The 20,205-nt window shown below is 37.0% G+C and overlaps 1 protein-coding gene across 5 annotated transcripts in view; it reads right to left on the minus strand.

Moving 5' to 3' along the window:
• LOC114249107 (Histone gene-specific Epigenetic Repressor in late S phase) overlaps positions 1–11,664 on the minus strand; it is a 245,520-nt gene extending 233,856 nt beyond the window's left edge. For 4 of the 5 annotated variants that reach the window (XM_089734855.1, XM_089734853.1, XM_089734854.1 and 1 more), the window contains exon 1: positions 11,266–11,664. The gene's annotated coding sequence lies outside the window, so the exon portion shown is untranslated. Of the gene's footprint in view, positions 1–10,141; positions 10,452–11,265 lie in introns of those variants that run through there. The other variant, XM_089734852.1, reaches the window with a different exon arrangement.
• Between the last annotated feature and the right edge of the window lie 8,541 nt (positions 11,665–20,205).

Genomic DNA, 20,205 nt, shown 5'->3' on the forward strand with positions numbered 1-20,205 from the left:
TAATCTAAACTATATCAAATCTATACTGTAATAAATGTGAAAATTTGTTATCCAATCACGCAAAATGTCGAGCGGATTTGGATGAAATTTCGCACTAAGATAGCTGTTTACAGACTTGGATTAACAGATTGGTTTTTTATTATTGCTTAAAGGGATGGACGAGCTCACCGCCCACCTGACGTTAAGTGGTTATCCGAGCTCATAGACATCTACAATGTAATTCACCCACCTTGAGACATGAGTTGTAAGATCTCACTTTTAACAGTGCAACGGCTGCCCCGCCCTTCAAGCCGAAACGCATTACTGCTGCACAGCAGAAATAGGCAGGTTTTTTATATGGTAAATGACATGACCTGAGCAACGTCGGGTGTAGATATATGCTACAGTAAATACGATAGTGGGTCCTTTGTTCCGTTATTTTATGTACGGAAAGGGAGTGGTACATGAATCTCTTTATTCCGGAAAGGCAGCGTGCTTCAATCTTTCTATATTACAAATCTAAAGCGGGTAAACCGCGGACCATGTTTAGTATTTTATAATTGTCAACCGATAACTAAATAACAATAAATGTGGGCCGCAGCTTATTTAAACGTATTATTAAAATACACATTAGGAGCTTTTCAACCGCTGTGAGCATTAATACATACAAACGGGCAGACTGATTCTGTATATGACTGTTTATTACTTAGGTATTCGTAAATTAGAATAAATACTACGAGTGATTACAATTTCACGGGATACAGGTTTGGTTCCTGCTCCGAGTCAGTATCGCTGTTAAATGTTTTGGAACGAAGTTCCTTATGGGACGACGCGGAGGGTTACCCTAGCCAGGAAAAAACGTCCGTAACGTAAGATTTTTATTAGTAATGCACACAGTGTACGACTTAACTTTGTAATATATAACGTACAAAAAATTACATATTTTTTAGCATTAATTGACCACGATTTCAGAGCATTCGTTTGCGCAATACACTTAACTCTTATGGAAACAATCGTGAATGTAGTGTACCACAATAAGTTCGCACGTTACCGAATGACCGTGGGTTGTTGCGAAACCTCCAGTTTTATTTTCTTTATACCTCGAAAAGAACTTAAAATTAATATTTTTATAATAAGGAACTTCGTTCCTATCCGGTGTCCCATGACACCACACATCTTTTTTAATGGTTTTGCGAGCCGCTGCCTTCTTAGGATTCTTTTCGAAGTTCGCTTGAATAAGGACATGTCATAGCACTCAGGAACAACCTTGGAAGAGTTCTCCACTTCAGACACATACGTTTTCATCGACTCTCCTGAACCATGCACCGAAAGAAACTCTGGTATATTGGACACACCCACCGTTCAGTACACCAATTAAAGCAATATCGAATCTACTCTAAAAAGTAAACTAACTTAATCACGGCTCATCAAAACTATTTGAGAACACGAACTTAACCAATCAACGGCAATAACAACGAATCTCTGGTACTTACTTGAACAGTAAATCAAAGACCTAAGTAATTTAATCTGTGATATGTGGATCTCGTAATGTATGTCAGTGGATTAGGGACAATCAGTCCCATTTCGAACAGATTACAGTTATTCACGTCCATAATTATTAGAGAGAATTTCGATTCGATCTTTGTTTATAGTTATTACCTATTTTGATAACGAGTCATGTGGAACAGTGTTTTTTGTTAGTAATGCTCTCACTAGTCACTGGTGAGTAGATTATTTATTTACCTTTTTATTATTCACTAATAAACTTTATCAAAGTTTCGTTATGTATCTCTGAATTAATGAAATATACCGGTTCTTAATTTTTTTTTACACACATTGATCGTAATAAGTTTCAACCATTAAGTTACTCTTTACTGCCTCAGTATTAACTTACTATCGGAGCTAATAGACATTTCAATGTGAAAGAAGCAACCCTCCGCTCAGGGGCATGAGTTCGCGGACTTATTTACATTACATTACAGATTTTCTAAACATCAGGCGGTTGAGTTTCATGCCGCATCTTCTCAGCGGGTCGCGATTACGATACGGTAGTAGATTCACTTTGCGAAGCGGCCTCCAAAAGAGACCTAACAACTCAAGATTAAGTCGTTAGATCTCCTCTGGAGACGCTCCGGCAGATGTTAGCAAATCCCACCCCTCCTGGTTGAGTATTTGCTCGCTCATCTGTCCTGGTGAAACTTCAAAGGCTTCCGGGCCAACAGTAATCCCTCAATCATAATAGAAAAGAATAGAGAGTCGGGTCAGTCAGAACTAAAGTGTCGGTTTTCCCTTTTACTGTGAAAATTATTTATTAAATGTTTCAATAAATTTTAAAATCAAAATGTTTTCTTGAACTTAACTCAGTCCACCGAATAATGACGGAACTGCCGCTCACCCATCCCTGGCGCTGTCAGATAAATAAGGCTAAAGGTTTTTTCAGACCACAAGCAATATTCATAGAGTTATTCAGCATTCCAAAGTCAAAACGTCATACTCGTAATAATGTCCTCGGATAGTAACCAGTTTTTTTTTTTTTTTGCAACGTGGGCGTATTTTAAATACATTTACGTCTTATTAACTAACTGGGGCAATCAAAGTTCTGTGAAACGAAAAAAAAAAAATGTACAAAATTAAACAGGAAGCCAAATCGTGTTTTAATCAGTCCTCATTAAATGAATGTCAAGAGATTCTTTGAAATTATTGAAGAACAAATAATTTTTATTTATTTTAATAATGTGGAACGTAGGTATCTAAAAACATATTTTTTTATTTATACAAATAATTACACGTTACTTTACATGAACTCTTAGCGTGTAGAAAGTGATTTTTGTATTTATTAAGAAGGTCCCTTTTCTATATTCAAATTACAGTTTGAAACACTCTCATCAAAATGAATCTTAAGTAAGCAATCTTTAACAGTAAGATTTGTTTACTTATATTCTATGTTCTAGGTAAAAAAAAAAAACATTTTGCCCTTATCCCACACTATGTGGGATAAGCGCAGCATATTCTCTTGTGATGCTGCATAGGGATTTGGCATGAGTTTACTACCGGCCGCCTGCCTTATTCTCTAAGTACAATTTTATGACAAATAAAGTTGAACTTAAGGGACCAATAGAACAGTATAATGACTGAACTGACTTACAAACCACACCGATCAAACCCATACATACGGCTTCCGTACGCGTCACAAAATGTAAGAAATGTGAAACTTTTTCACATCACCTTTTAAAGGCAGCGGTAACGTATATAAATATGTAAAAACAAAAAAACGCTCAACAATATGTAACAGAAATTCAATTTCAAAGTAATGATAGAAATATAAAAAAAAAATTAAAAGAGCAAAACTGTTTTAAAGTTCTTTTCTGCTTAACAATCATCACTTCTATTCTACATTTACTTTAACGTTGATCATGAATCTGTTTTCGGTTCAAATGAGGTTAAGATAAATAAACATTTGTATAAAAGCTTCCAGGTAAGACTCGTCGCACAAATATGAGTCGACGATGCATTAACAACGAATTTTTCAGTACATTTTCAAAATTCTCTCTTCATATTTACCGAGCGATGATTTACGATCTATGTATACGTTTGAAGAATCTAAGATATAAAGAGAGAGAAGGCGTGTTGATTCTTAAAAATCAGCCCGTTATTTTCATAACCTGCTTTCGTTAAAATATTTTAAGCTGACCCACATTGACTCGGTCATAATCTTGTTAAAGTGCCCAGCTTTCGTTTCAGATTAAGTACATTTTTGTAGTACTTATAGTTTCCGTTTTTATGTAAAGCATAATAGTCTAGTTTAATTAAAGAATAACTTATTGAAGTACTTTAGTTCAATCCCCTTTAAATGATTATAAGTTAGATCTCCCTTTATTATAATTTAAATTTATATTAAAATTATTAAAAGATATTTAAAATTTATTCTCGTTTAAATCGACAAATTACTAACTTAATTTTAAGTTACATTTTCTAACATAATTTTTTTATGAAGAATTAAATTTCAATATGTGTGTCTGCAGGTGGGTTAATTGAGTTTTGGCGAATGACATTCATGTTCATCTGTATCCATAAAATCATTTCTCGCGGAATAGGTTAAATAGTAAATGTCAAATAAACAATAATGAGATAACCAAAGTATTATAAATATTATAGTTATATTATGCATTCATAGTCTAAGTATCGTTGGGTACTCGGTACTGTAGCATATATAACGTATTAATTAGCATTTCAATCAACAATCAACATAACGACGATAGGTAGTCAAAGATGTGCTTGCGAAAAGCAAAATAACGGAATCACAGTTTCATGGCTGATGAAATAAATCTACTCTCATAAGCTAAATTAAAAGAGAGTAATCGCTTGAGCTTACAAAGCTCACGGCGTAAATTAAACTAAAGCTCCGTACAAAGGTGAGACCAGTATTTTTACGGGTTTCATCCGAACAATAATAGAGGCAGTCTCGTAAAAACTCACCTACTTCATACGATTCGAACTCATAACTGTCTCATATTAACAAAGAATTCTAAACTCGAATTAGGTTTTCTTACTTAAATATAATTCACGTTCTAAACGAGAATATGTAGCAATGTGCTCATTCACTCGAAGTCGTCGTGGCCTAAAGGATAAGACGTCCGGTGCATTCGTATATAGCGATGCAACGGTGTTCGAATCCCGCACGCGGGCACCAATTTTTCTAATGAAATACGTACTTAGCAATTGTTCACGATTGACTTCCACGGCGAAGGAATAACATCGTGTAATAAAAATCAAACCCGCAAAATTATAATTTGCGTAATTACTGGTGGTGGGACCTCTTGTGAGTCCGCACGGGTAGGTACCACCGCCCCGCCTATTTCTGCCGTGAAGCAGTAATGCGTTTCGGTTTGAAGGGTGGGGCAGCCGTTGTAACTATACTGAGACCTTAGAACTTATATCTCAAGGTGTGTGGCGCATTTACGTTGTAGATGTCTATGGGTTCTAGTAACCACTTAAGACCAGGTGGGCTGTGAGCTCGTCCACACATCTAGGCAATAAAAAAAACCCAATTATGTATGCGTGTTCATATTTAATACATTCGCGCATATTAGTGCAGATATTTCAATGCGATAGTTACTATTATTGAATGTCTGGTCGACACCTTATACCTACTGTTGTTGTTAGGACTTGCGTGAAAGTATTCGATAAATTACAATCGCTCTTGAAAACTCTCGATTGTAGTGTATAATAGCAACGCTTTAAATGTTGTGCTGTTTTGTGCAAACTAATAATTGAACATATTATGTTTTCATCAACATAATAGAATAAAATTTAATGTAATCTGCCTATTTCTGCCGTGAAAGCAGTAATGCAGTTTCGGTTTGAAGGGCGGGGCAGCCGTTGTAACTATACTGAGACCTTAGAACTTATATCTCAAGGTGGGTGGCGCATTTACGTTGTAGATGTCTGTGGGCTCCAGTAGCCACTTAACACCAGGTGGGCTGTGAGCTCGTCCACCCATCTAAGCAATAAAATAAAAAATTTAAGATTTTCATTTTTCGTAGATCTCAAATGAGACTGTCTCGGAAATAGTTAATGAGCGTGTTGTTATTTAAAATTGTGGATAATTTTCAACATCGTAAATGACCAATTACAAATAACAATTCAGGAACCATTTAAATTGCCTATTGGAAAAAAACCTAACGTATCAAGAAATACGTGACGAATCGTCCATTAAGTTGTAGTGGCTTAGTGAATATTTTGCATTGAATGAAATCTGTGTAGATTCTGTGTTAAATTGGCCGGTGCTCTTCTGACCAATCTTCCTAAAATTCACAATGATAATGTTGGCAATATAACGGAATTAGAATATAAATATTGTTGATGCCGACACAGACAATGACAAGGTGTTAATGTGTTTAGTGAACAGTCTTGCTGTCTCAATTCGTGAATGAGTTAAGCTATTTATAGTAGGTACATAAAATAGTAGTTATAATTCAGCTAGCTAGTGTTAAAGCTTCGTAAACTCAATAATTTATCTCAACTATTTATGAAAGAAAAAAATTTAGTTCAAACTATTCTTAAAGATAATTCTGGGGCAAAATTTAGTAACAACAATTAATGGATTGTACTAAATGCTAGAAGTATTTTTTTATCCAAGGAATTTAGTTATATTTATAATAGTATTTACTTTGGTTTTCGCCAGTGGTGGACGTTATTAAAACTAAGTTCGCACTTTAATGTTGCATTTAATATTTTAGTCGTCCGTGGCCACGAAACTTATAAAGCTTTTGAAACTTCGGAAATAACAAAATGAGAATAATAAATGCGAAGTCGAGCCGTGAAAGTATTTATAATTGAGTAATTTAGTTTTGTCATATTTATCAATTTTCGGTTCTCCGAATTCGGAGCCGTAGTCGGCGCGGTAAATATTTCTCGAAGCAACAGAGGAAACCATTGAATGCACGACCGCTACAGAAAGTTGTAATCCTGCGCTTGCTGACGACCCTACGCCTCATAAATACAATAAAAACGAAATCAACTACAGCCAAATCGTGTTTTCTATACTATTATTATAAAGAGGAAAGATTTGTTTGTTTGTTTGTATTGAATAGGCTCCGAAACTACTGAACCGATTTGAAAAATTCTTTCACTGTTGGGAAGCTACACTATTCCCGAGTGACATGGGCTATATTCAGTCTCTTTTTTTTTTTAAGTTAGCGATCTTTACTAAAATTCCAATGATGTAATCCAAGGTGTAAAAAAAATACTAGGTGTAAAAACAAATATTATTTAAATGAAAATAAATGTTCATTAAAATAATAATATATTAATAAATAATAATAACTTGACGCAAATATAAGGGTTAATGTGTGTGTATTATAATTTTTTATTTTGAAATTTGTGTTAAAGACCCGAGCGAAGCCGGAGCGGGCCGCTATCTTTTTTTTTTTTTTATTGCTTAGATGAGTGGACGAGCTCACAGCCCACCTGGTGTTAAGTGGTTACTGGAGCCCATAGACATCTACGACGTAAATGCGCCACCCACCTTGAAATATAAGTTCTAAAGTCTCAATTATAGTTACAACGGCTGCCCCACTCTTCAAATCGAAACGCATTACTGCTTCACGGCAGAAATAGGCAGGGTGGTGGTACCTACCCTAGCGGACTCACAAGAGGTCCTACCACCAGTAATTACGCAAATTATAATTTTGCGGGTTTCATTTTTATTACACGATCGATTATCTTTCATAAATACAGAAAATTGTGACATAATTCATATTGTTTATGCGTACGCGGCATTAATTTAATACTAAGTAAAGCTTAACTATACGAGAATCGTATCTTATAATTTGAGAAATATCCTGACGATTTATTTATTATCAAATTTGCTTCATAGTTTTCGGACTATTTTCATAATTTACTGACGTTCATGGACTCCAATAAGCACATAACACCAGGTAAGCCGTGAGCTCGTTCCGCCAAATGAGCAATGAATAAAAGTAATTCAACATTTATTGGAAACCCCTAAATTTTATATTCCCTGTCCATGTGAAACATTTAAATAAATACTGGAAAATAATTTATTTATTAACAAATAAAATTAAGTTAACCATTAAAATAATTTACTTATTTTTTAAAAATACTAGCGACCCGCCCTCGCTTCGCTTCGGAAAATGTAATTTATTATTGATTTCTCCACTATTTAATGTATGTTATTATGCATAAAAACCTCCCTGTTCAATCACTCTATCTATTAAAAAAAACCGCATCAAAACCCATTGCGTAGTTTTAAAGATTTAAGCATACATAGGGACAGACAGATATAGGGACAGAGAAAGCGACTTTGTTTTATACTATGTAGTGATTTACGTATTAAAAATTGTACCCTGGAGGTTTCAATAAGTAAGCGCGACAATGTAAATACGACTAATTTAAATAATTTTATGAATAAGTTTATTTTAATGTTTTTGCAGTATGAAACTATATAATTGAAGTATATAATCGAAGTATAAACTTTGATTGAAATACGCATTATAAATCAAAGATTTCAAAGGAAACCTGAAGTATATCTTCCGAAATTTATCCTTTTGTTAAATATTTGAAAGATTCCGAAAAGCCGTTCGTGCCGTAACTCAATAAGGAAAGTATTTCAATAATATATACGGGATTCATTCCGTCTGTTTCATACGTGTACGCTTTTCGAACTCCCAACGTGTATTGGAAATTGAATTGTATTAAAAGACAATATCCGGTGTCTGATTTATTGAGGAATGTTTGTTCAACTGACGATTTAGGTATCGAAATTTATTTCGCTTGCGTATTTAAAGTTAAAAAGTCACCGACCAGTATTAACGACATTAATTAGTTGGCTTGTTATGAAAACACCGAAATACGGTTCGAATTCTTAGGAGAGACTTGCGATTTCAAGAATAGCAGTATCATTTTTAGAATTCAAAGTAGTGAGAAGTGTTTGTTGTAAAAAGCTTCACGTTTAATGCATTTCCAAACACATTTTATTTAATTGATTGTCCTGTCAACTGTCTTTTAAGTTAATTGCTTTGGAAGAAGAACAAATTGCTGTTAAGTTGTACGTTTTTTTTTCTGTATTTGTACAAATTAATTTAGATCACGCTTATATTTTTTTTTATTGCTTAGATGGGTGGACGAGCCCGCAGCCCACCTGGTGTTCAGTGGTTGCTGGAGCCCATAGACATCTACGGCGTAAATGCGCCACCCACCTTGAGATATAAGTTCTAAGGTCTCAGTATAGTTACAACGGCTGCCCCGCCCTTCAAACCGAAATGCATTACTGCTTTACGGCAGAAATAGGCAGGGTGGTGGTACCTGTGCGGACTCACAAGAGGTTCTACCACCAGTAAAAAGTAATCTCAAAGTAATGCGGTAGTAATCCCGATAATTGACTATCATGATTATTTTAAAGTGACAACAATAAAATCTGTTCAGATCAATGATTAATATTTATATCGTTTTACATGAATTTTAAATTTTTATTTCTATTAAAATGAATGTTTTTCGTAATCGTATCAATTACGGACATGGTTTTTATGATTTTACTTGACACTTGATACAGTTGTTGTTTGTTCTTTAGCGAAGGTTTTAGTCATAGTACAATCCGCAATAGATTTCTTGTCTGTGTCAGTGACATTGCTGACCATCAGGGGAGTTCCATGAGCGTATTCCTTCCTTCATTAGTGACAGTCACAATGGTAGTTGACTTTCATGTCATAATGCTCTTTCTTACATGACATACGGATAACACGGGCATGTGAGCTTATCAAGCTACGGCTACCGCATTTACGTTGTGGATGTCTATGGGCTCTGGTAACCACTTAACACCAGGTGGGCTGTGAGCTCGTCCACTCATCCATGCAATAAAAATGTAGCCACGTAAACTAGCCCTCCTATGTCCCGGCTAACAAACCTAGTCCAACGATTCCCAAAGAGCTTTCACGGTATGCTAATGACCTTGCATAGTCGTATAATAAGAAGAATTATGTTTCCACTCACGCACAAGTTTTATAGTTCCAATTAACAAGCTTTCACAAGTAACTTCAGTACTATTATTTTATTACTCGCCTAATTATCTAGCGCTGGCCCTGCTTTGCTGGAATCCTTTTAAGTAACGTCGCCCGCAAAAGCTTTGAGCCTATTAATACGAAATTGTGATTTATATGATAATTCAAAAATTTGGAATCTTAAAGTTTTAGAGCATCTGTTTAGGAGAAAAGTGTTTATCTATTTACATTTCATGTAAACTTATCTAGTATAAAGATGCAACGATCGTATTCGCAAATCGTATTTGCATAATTCGGCGTTTTATTTTGCATAACGGGTCCCATGAATAACAAACTCAGACATTTCCACTTAAGACGCCCCATGTTATACTGCACTGTTTAATTGTGATAGCAATGACTTATGTACCGCAAACAAATGTTTAGTCATTTAAAAATTACCAACACAACGAACGAAACTAAAAATAAAAATCGTAAGCTTTTAACGATGATACTTAAGTCTTATTAGAATAATACGTTTATAATTCCATGTTCGCAATATTCACATACAATTAAAGTATTACGATAAGTCTACTTCAAATATTTTGGCATATACTCGTATATATGTAACTTATACAGTAAAAGATAATTAAGTTAACCCAATTTACCGTCCAGGCCACTCACACGCTCGTAAAATTCAACGAGCAGCTCCGTGAATGATTCAATCCCATTTGTCACTGATTTAAGTACTTAGAGGACAAAAGAATTCGCGGCAAATTTTCCGGAGAGACCCACGTGCGACGCTCTCGGGTACCACGGATCTAACTGCGCGGTCTCGATGCGCGGTTACCTACCCTTAACGTTGGCCTCTACCCTCTTATTAGCCAACCCTTCTCTAAACAAAGGACTCGAATCAATTGGGATCAGACTCATGGCCTAGCAGCGCGCTTGGATCGACCCACCCGATATAATCATAATAGCAGTTTAGCATCCGTTTAATTTTCAATCGCTCTACTCTTATAGCTTGGCTTTGCCATATGACGCGGCAAAAGAAGAAAAACGCGCAATATGCGCCAAAAAGGGACAGAGCGATCACAATGGCAGTTTGTCAGAATAAGACGGACTTAGACATTTCGTAAGTTGATAACCAGAGGCAGTGCACAGAGCGAGGGGAACCATACTCTGGTGCGACTCTGCATGAATATAATGAATTATAATTCATTCGTATGCAAGCAAGACTATCTAAGTGTCAATTCTTTAATACGAAGCCCTTTTATTTTTCGATTTATTTTTAATAGATAGTCCTGATGAGAAATATTGTATTAATATTTTCCAGTAAGTTTCAATAAGTGGTTATTAAAAACCAATTAGAACTTAAAGTCATTATGTTTATCGTAAAAAATAATTAAAAATGATTATTTTTAAAATAAATTTATGTTAATTTATTGTCATCGTTTTTGTCATATTTTAAGCCACGAGACTTAATAATTTTTTTTGTGTAAATAAAAATAAAATAACTCTTAAGACCAATCCGTATTATTCGTAAATGGTTAAAATTTAACGGAAAAAAAGGAAAATTATTTTACTGAAGTGTTTTAAAATACTTTATCCTTATCGATTCAAGGACAAACCCTCAAGAAACTGCTCTACTACGATCACTAATCTATAGCTAGTAGTTAGTTTAAACAAAGCAATCACAGAATGCGTTCAATAAAAATTGATGTAGGCGAGAACATCGCTTAGTGAGCTGTAAAATAAACAAACAAGGTCAAAACAGATTGAGTAATTTTACCTATAGATCCTTGGAAATGCAATCCATCATTAAATCGTCTCGTATATCCACATCCACGGCCACTGACACACACACATCGATGTTAACCACACACACAAGCGCACCGCACCTCCTCACGCGAAGGGAAAATCTTCACACACGACACAGATAAACATGTCAACTACTAGACATTGTTACCCTAAAGTCCTTGGACTTTTTCATCACAAAAACACTATTATGCACAAATGATAACACAAACGTTGTAAATTAACACTGAAACACACAATTATTTCACAATTTCACCCGCGTTTTAGTCACGGACACGTCGTTTTCGTCAAAATACGCGTAGGTATTGTAATGTCGATTCGGCGACTGTTCTCCCCGCCCTGTTCTAGAGGCGAATGGTGCCGCCATATTGAATCGCGCTTCACGGCGGCACAGTGGAGCATCTAGCGGATTCGCGTAGAACCAGGACAGCTGACATAGAGTCCGTAAACCGCGTGTTTTCACGTTAGAACACTTGTGAATTGTACAAAAACAAGATAAAAATAACAGGATAGAAACTAAAATGGATGTGTATCTAATCAAATCAAAAATCTTTACTTGAAAGCTGCAGTAAAAATGAATAAAAAGTTTGTTGTGAAGCACATTGTGCTTCGACTTTACAATTCGTACCACTATAGGACGCTAGATAGCGCTGCTAAAATTAAGTTAAAGCTGTCATACTCTATATTGCACAAATGTTTTATTTAGGTACCTGATATCTAGGTACGGTTTAATCTCGTGTTTTTTTCGTCATTTTATTATTTGCGACGCAAAACTCACTTCTTCAAAAACTTTACAATTTTCGTGGTCACGGACAAAGAGCTCTAATAAAATTAATCCCACGACTAGTAATAATCGAAAGTATGCACATGTAATATTTTTAAAGCAAATTCTTACTATTATTCCGTTCCACTAGATTCTGAGCACTAGTAGTAGAAGTAGTAGTATTTCTAGCCATTATTTCGTCCATTTTTAGATAAAATATCCAATAAATATGTTCATTGTGTTTACACGGGTTTTCTTAATTTAAGTTAATAGAATACGGTCGTTTAGAAACGATTTAATTTTCTCTCGTGGCTGGATTAAACCTTAATTCATTTCGCGTATTTAAAGCTGGATACACAGTGTGTCTGTAATCTTACATTGAAGATAATTGGAGAACTTGTTTTGCAGATATTTCCTTTAGATCTATATGTCTATTACGCGATCATTATTGTATTTGTTTATATTCTGTTTTAAAAACAAGAGAAAAAGTTTCTTGGCCACTTTGCGATTAGCTAAAACAAATCACGAATGCACTTAATAGCACATTAGAAAAGCTTTTACAATTGTTGTCGTTATAAAAAAAAATGTTTTCTCCTTCGACCATTACGATGCACGGAATGTCAGAAACTTTTATGAGAATCATATACTTAATGTGTTGCGTATATTTGACCTCAATAATTACAATGTAATGTCATCTAATTGAAGATAGGCGCGTGGACGTGGAAGCAACGGTGCGAGGTCATTTTCTTGCAAATCTGATGTGTGAATGTTCCGATATATTTACTATTATATGAACTGAGTACAGAATGAGCAAATAGAAAGTTGTAGAGCACGATTATAATAAATAAATTCTCTAATTTTTTTATTATAGTCGTGCTCTAGAACTTTGAACGCCTTCTGGCGTGTGAATAAACCTAAAAATATCTTAACCATGTGAGAATATTTTATGTCCTTCTTTGCATTTAAGTACCTTTGGCTCGTACAAATCAAAATGTGATATTAAATTTTGCTCCAGACAAAATATTTTCATTTTTTATTGTCATTTTAGACGGACGAAGCATACCTGGCGAAGGGCACTTTCGATCGCTACGCAATAAATAAATATAAAACTCCGTGATGCAACTAAAAACTCTTAATGGAAGTATAAAATCTCAATTGTATTGGGATAAAAATCTTGTGGTAGCGTGTGTCCCACAAAGAGGACCGACGACCTGTTGAAAGGTCGCATAGAACTCGCAGGATGCGGGCAGAGCAATACCGATCGTTATGACAAACTTGGAGGACACCTACATCCACTACTGGACATCTGTAGGCTGGAGCTTTAACAACTCAACGTTGAACACAAAGTATTTATTTTTACTCATAAATTTCCCTATGTAGTTTTTAAAACTGAAATCTCAATAACTTGTAATCTTAAAGTTAAACCTGGTGTTAAGTGGCTATTGGCTCCCATATACAGCTGCAACGTATATGCGCCACCCGCCTTTAGATATAAGTTCTAAGGTCTCAGTAAAGTTACAACGGCTACCCCACCCTTCAAACCAAAACGCATTACTGCTTCACGGCAGAAATAGGCAGGGTGGTGGTACCTACCCGCGCGGGCTCACAAGAGGTCCTACAACCAGTAATTACGCAAATTATAATTATGAGGGGTTTTATTTTTATTACACGATGTTATTCCTTCACCGTGGAAGTCAATAGTCAACATTTGTTGAGTACGTATTTCATTCGAACACCGGTGATTAATATACCTTCATATATATACCTTCATGTAATATATCACATATATACCTTCGTGCAACTAACGTTTGAAAACTACAAGTTGATGAAACTCTATCTGTTTTTTAATCCCTTGATCTACGAGCGAGAGGCAGCGGTTTGGCTATATCCCTGGCATAGCTGATAGCTATAACCAATTACGACTACTTACCATCAGGCGGGCCGGGTACTTATCTGCTTGCAACAATAAAAAAAACTTAGTTTTTATGAACAAGTTTTTCCATGTATAAAATTTATATGTAGCATTGTTAGAAATTGTACCCTGAGTAACGAATTCATTTAAAATTCAGTCCGTACTTTTGATAAACAATCGTAAATCAAACATAGTGAAGTTTAGTAAAATAATCGTGTAAGTTGGTTGTATAACATCGATTGCGGTCGACCTACATGCTCACATGCTCACCAGTCACGGCTCCCGGCTTTTATTGTGCTCGTAAAATGATAGAGATCATATGCCTTGGTGCGTTATGTGAAATGCATAATTTGCTAACTCGATAAGACTTTAGGGTTAATATTTTAATGGTCTTTATTATTAGCACTGGTTAATGCAGTTGCTCATTCCGTTTATTTAAATTCAATGCAGAAGATATGACGCGTTGAAACTATTAATAGTCCACGCGCGACTATGTGCTTTTTAAGTAGATTATGAAACTTTTTTATTCAATATTAAAATTTAAAAATTAACAAAATACTCATGTTTTTTTGCGAATCTAATGGTATTTTCTTTAATAGTTATTTCCTTTGTCTTTACTACTATGTATTAATATGGAAAAGTTAATCTTCAGATATTCCTACTCTATAGTCCTACTCTATATTCATTGATGATTGTTTGCGATACCCAATAGTGTTTTTTTTTCGCTATTTTTATATGAAGAGTTAAGTGGACTTGGTGTTAAGCTATTACTATTGACACGACATAAATGTCGCCGTTCAGATTGAGGTATGAAGTTGAATTTTTATAGCATCAACCTTCAGAAACTATACACTTATGCCAACGAGTAACTCAATTATCATAATATTTTTTAAATGCTTTTCCCGGAATTTAGTTAAGATCTCATAGCGAATTTTCCTTTATATATTATACCGAATGAAAACATGGAATAAGGTTGATGCGGAAAACATATTATCATGGTGCAAAATCCAAGAATTGTCATTCCGCAAAACTGGCCTTTTTTGACGAATTTGTACTTTTAAACGCTGAATAACTCTCAAATAATATGCTTTATTTACTGTTTGATAGTCAAAGGAAATAGTCAACATGTCTTTGACTTTGACCTTATGTTTTCGGTTCAAACTCAGTTGGAAAGCGCCACTTTTTTTAATTTTTTTTATTGCTTAGGTGGCTGGACGTGCTCACAGCCCACCTGGTGTTAAGTGGTTCCTGGAGCCCGTAGACATTCATAACGTAAATGCGCCACCCACCTTGAGATATAAGTTCTAAGGTCTCCAGTTTTTTTTTTACAACGGCGGCCCCACCCTTCAAACCGAAACGGATTACTGCTTCACGGCAGAAATGGGCAGGGTGGTGGTACCCACCCGCGCGGACTCACAAGAGGTCCTACCACCAATAAAGCGAAGTCGAAGCTGGTTGACTAGTTTGCATGTTAAGCTCGTAAGCTTAAGTCTCGTCACCAGTTACAACGCGTTTCACACCTAAGTGATTATTTAAAATGATACGGATTGACTCATGAGATACAGAAATTTCAGAAGCTATTTCTCTCAAGCTTGAATGAGGATTTTAGGTCATTATTTTCGTCACTTTTGTGTTAAGTTTTGTGTGAAGTTAACATACTTCAGTTGCAGATGTTGTTGGCCTAACAGAGTGAAGCAACTTTACCATCGAATCTCGATCGATTTGAACGCTTTGAATAACCTTAGAATAGACCCCTAAGCGCATGTTTTTGATAAAGTCGATTCACCGTAAGCCTTCCTTAACATTTTCAGCGTCTTCGAACACAAATATAAATTGACGATGTAAAATTTAAGACATACTCTTTGTGCGAGGTTTTTATTTATTGTGAAATTCGTAATACACACTATACACGATATAACAAAAAACAACACTGTAATTAACTAAATAATAGATGCAACTCAAACTCCACTCGCAAAAGGAATAACAGTTGTGCCAGTGTATAGTAACCGGCAAACTTCTTGAGCAAATGACCTTGACTGCGCAGAACCGAATTTTAGATCACTTTGGTGGTGAGGGTGAGGCGCGACGGCAGGGGAAATCGTATCGAGCGCGTTATTGGTAGATCAGTCGAACCTTGCGTCCCGCACCGCGCCCTCGTTCCGCTTGCTCCCAAAAGTACGCTTGCGTACAGTGAAAAGTCTATCGTTATTAATCGTTAAGTTATTTGTTATAATTGCTAAAATTTAAAGAAGATATAAATTTTAATGGCTCGGTATGAAGTTTACGACGAATTAAGAAAGAGCTAGGCTTCAGCTGGAAAAAAACAGAAAATAATCGGAAGCTGGTAATTGAAAAAAATTACATGCGATTACTACGAATCGAATATCTTCAAAAAATAATTAATTATAGACAAAAAAGTAGACCGAACCGACCGAGTTGTAAACTACACTGATGATCCCTATGTCGACTCATCACGATGATAGCAACTCGGGTGATAAAAACAGTGATGATGATGGTCAAGATTATGATAACGAAAAAAAAAATTACAAATACCCGCTTCGCTTCAACTGAACCAAGACTTGGCAACAGCTCTAGTTTTGATTTAATATAAGGAATATATATTTTACCCCAAGATTAAATTATTACAATTATTAACCTATATTTTTTGTTGATGTTCTCATAAATATATAAATAAATACATGTTGATTTTAATAATTTAATTGCATTATGACGCAGAGTAAATAATGTTTTTGCACGTGAGTGTACCATGCGCAAACTTACCCCCACTACGTCAACAAATGCTCACGAAGTTTGCCGGCTATTATAACAACAATATAATTAGATTTAGAACCATTCATTCATTCTCGATACTTTTTTGTTTGAATTTACAAGGTTAATTAGGGAATAGAACCTAATGTGCGTTCGACATACATATATCATCATCATACATATATCATCATCATACATATATCATCATCATCATCACAACTAGATACAATAGATTTTATGTTTAGTTACCAATTTTTATATCATTTGTTTTGATTTGATGTTTTTTTTTTATTTATTGCTTAGATGTGTGGACGAGCTCACAGCCCACCTGGTGTTAAGTGGTTAATTAAGTGTTATTTGATTAAGATATCTGTACTACAAAAATTTGTAAATTTAAATTAATTGTACCGGTATAAATAATAGATATTCGAAGATGGCACAAAAACGTCTTGAGGCATTTGAAATATGGTGCTACCCCTGCACACTTCGGAATTGCATAAACGATTAGGTAGATAAAACCTGACAGTTGGTAGTTACCACCAAAAAGGGCAAAATTGAAAATCTCCGTCACGTATCGCGATATCTCTCCGGTGCCAAATGAATTATTATGAGAAAATGTTAAGAGAAACGATGACTTGGACCTAAACAAGGATACTCGAAAATTGAATGGATAAGACACCGCAAGAATAAAATGTTATGTTGTCGTATTCCTGTCGGACACCTGTCGATGGCCATATCGTGGTTGGAGGCGTCCGTATTGGGGTCGGGGTGCAGTTGAAGTACCTCGGCCTCATTCCAGTCCAGTCCCTGGCCGTGGGGGTAGCGAAGCTGCTGCAACGGCCGCAACGCACCATCACGGTCAGGGTCATCCGCGGCTATCGCACATCGCACCATCTCCTTCGAGGCGGCGTGTGTACTGGCTGGGACACCAGGCTTGGGTTCTGGAAGCGGAGGCGCTCGCCGCTGACTATCAGTGGTGGGCTGACCTTCGTACCAGGGGCGTGGCACGTCCCAGCCCCAGTGTGGTCAGAGCGTGGAGGGCACAATCTCGGCGGTCCGTGCTGGAGTCATGGTCTAGATGGCTGGCCGATCCTTCGGCTGGTCGTAGGACCGTCGAGGCGATTCGCCCGGTTCTTGTGAATTGGGTGAATCGTGACAGAGGACGCCTCACTTTGTGGCTCACGCAGGTGCTCACTGAGCATGGTTGCTTCGGTGAGTTCGATTGCTTCGGTGAGAACTCACCGGTGCAGGAATCACTCTGCCGTCGGGCAGAGTGCCACCATTGTGGTTGCGACTTAGACACGGTAGAGCACACGCTCGTCGCCTGCCCCGCATGGGAGGGGTAGCGCCGTGTCCTCGTCGCAAAAATAGGAAACGACTTGTCGTTGCCGGGTGTTGTGGCATCGATGCTCGGTGACGACGAGTCGTGGAAGGCGATGCTGGACTTCTGCGCGTGCACCATCTCGCAGAAGGAGGCGGCGGGGCGCGTAAGAGACGCGAAGGCCCGCCGCTGTCGAGCGGGGCCAGGGAGGCGGATTTCGCCCAAGCCCTGGCCCTCTAAGTGTTTCGAGTCTCCCTCACATGTCGGCCTGGGGACCGGCGAGGGGGGCCTAAGAAGACGACGTGCAAGCTGCTCTGCACGCGTTTTATGCGAGAGCATCCGGGTGATGGAAGGCCGGCTATCCTCAACCCACGCTGGTTCTGACCCAGCGGGGTATTCCGTAAGGTAGACCATTCTATCCGGCGCCATCTAGGCGGGTTTCGGATAGCCTGCCGACCGAAAGGGCTGGTGGTCGTGGCGCCGACGACCGCCAATCCGGCGTCCCGAGGGGGAGGGTGATGGGAGAGATGTGCTCCGCACTAAACGCTTCACTTTCCCCCCTTTGCCTTTTTATGAGTTCTGTCTCATGCGAGGTTTGGATGCTGGTTGTTGAGCGACAGGAGGTTTTAGTCGGTTCAACTCCGACATGCCCCGCCTTTCATCCCCAGTGGAGGCCAGAAGTCCGGTGATTTCCTCCTGACAAAAAAAAAAAATGTTGTCGTATACTTGTATTTAGATATACAGTACTATAAGTTTTCCAAGCAATAACAAGATCACTAAACAAATAACAATGAAACCAATTTCAGAATATTAGAGTAAAAAATTCTACATGATAGATTCAATAACAGATGAATCAGATTATCTATGGACGGAATTATACTAGTCCAAGACTTATGGAGCGATGAGGCCAATGAAGTCGAATAACTGTTCAGTTCTTTTTATGGAAACACCGGTTAATTGCTGGTCTGACCCATTGAGTACAAGGATCGTTTAAGTCATCATTGCGGAAATAGAATTTTCTACTGATCCGTCCATTATACTCGTACATAAGCTTGAAGTAACGTTTACTATTTACAGATCCATGTTTCTAGAATGTAATTCTACTATGTATATTGTAGTGAGTTTTATTTATTATTCCCAAAACTATTAAAGGCAAAAAAATCAGTTTCCTGCTCAACCAAATAACAAACTATGTAAGTAATATATTCTCCTTGACACTAAGTCTTGCTTTATAGCAACGATGAAGGTTTTACGTAATAAATATTTGAGCTTCTGTTAATCAACCAAATTCCGCTTGCATCTGTAGTAGCTGTTACTTATTTTCCTACCCAACTCTCTTCTTCATTCCATACATAGAGCTGGTAAAAGGATCTGCTATGAGATATAAACTATTCTGTCAGCGGAACATGATGTGATTCAGCTTTTTTCCAATGCGGTGTATTAATTATTGTATTGCTCCAATTAGTATTCCAATTATTGTATTGCTTAGATTTCTACTGGTGGTAGGACCTCTTGTGAGTCCGCACGGGTAGGAACCATCACCCCGCCTATTTCTGTCGTGAGGCAGTAATGCGTTTCGGTTTGAAGGGTGGGGCAGCCGTTGTAACTGTACTGAGACCTTAAAATTTATATCTCAAGGTGGGTGGCGCATTTACGTTGTAGATGTCTATGGGCTCCAGTAACCACTTAACACCAGGTTGGCTGTGAGCTCGTCCACCCATCTAAGCAATAAAAATAATCGCTCGTGGAAAATACGGCACAAGATACAGGTAACAGGAACGCTAAAAGAACTTTGAAAACCGAGATGTTGCATTTTTATTGGAGCAATTTTCAACTTCGTTAGTATTGAAAAAATATTACGCAGATCAATTTGTACAAACGTATAAGTCTCCATCTGAATGTTAATAATGTTACGCCGGTAAGAGTAGCGCCATCTGTCGCCGAATAGTCGCACGAATATCGAAGGATCCAGCATGCTCGAGAACTATCCATATATACTATCCATATAACTATAACGCCATCTATTGACAGATAGCGGAAACTACTACTAGAGATGAGTAGAATATTCTCGATAATACTAGTGATGAGGTATCGGCTATAAAAGCGTTGTAGGGATGGCACGCAGTCAGTCAGTAATCGGAACTACTCG

The sequence above is a fragment of the Bombyx mandarina genome, chromosome 18, assembly GCF_030267445.1.
Source record: "Bombyx mandarina strain Sakado chromosome 18, ASM3026744v2".
Lineage (NCBI taxonomy): Eukaryota > Metazoa > Arthropoda > Insecta > Lepidoptera > Bombycidae > Bombyx > Bombyx mandarina.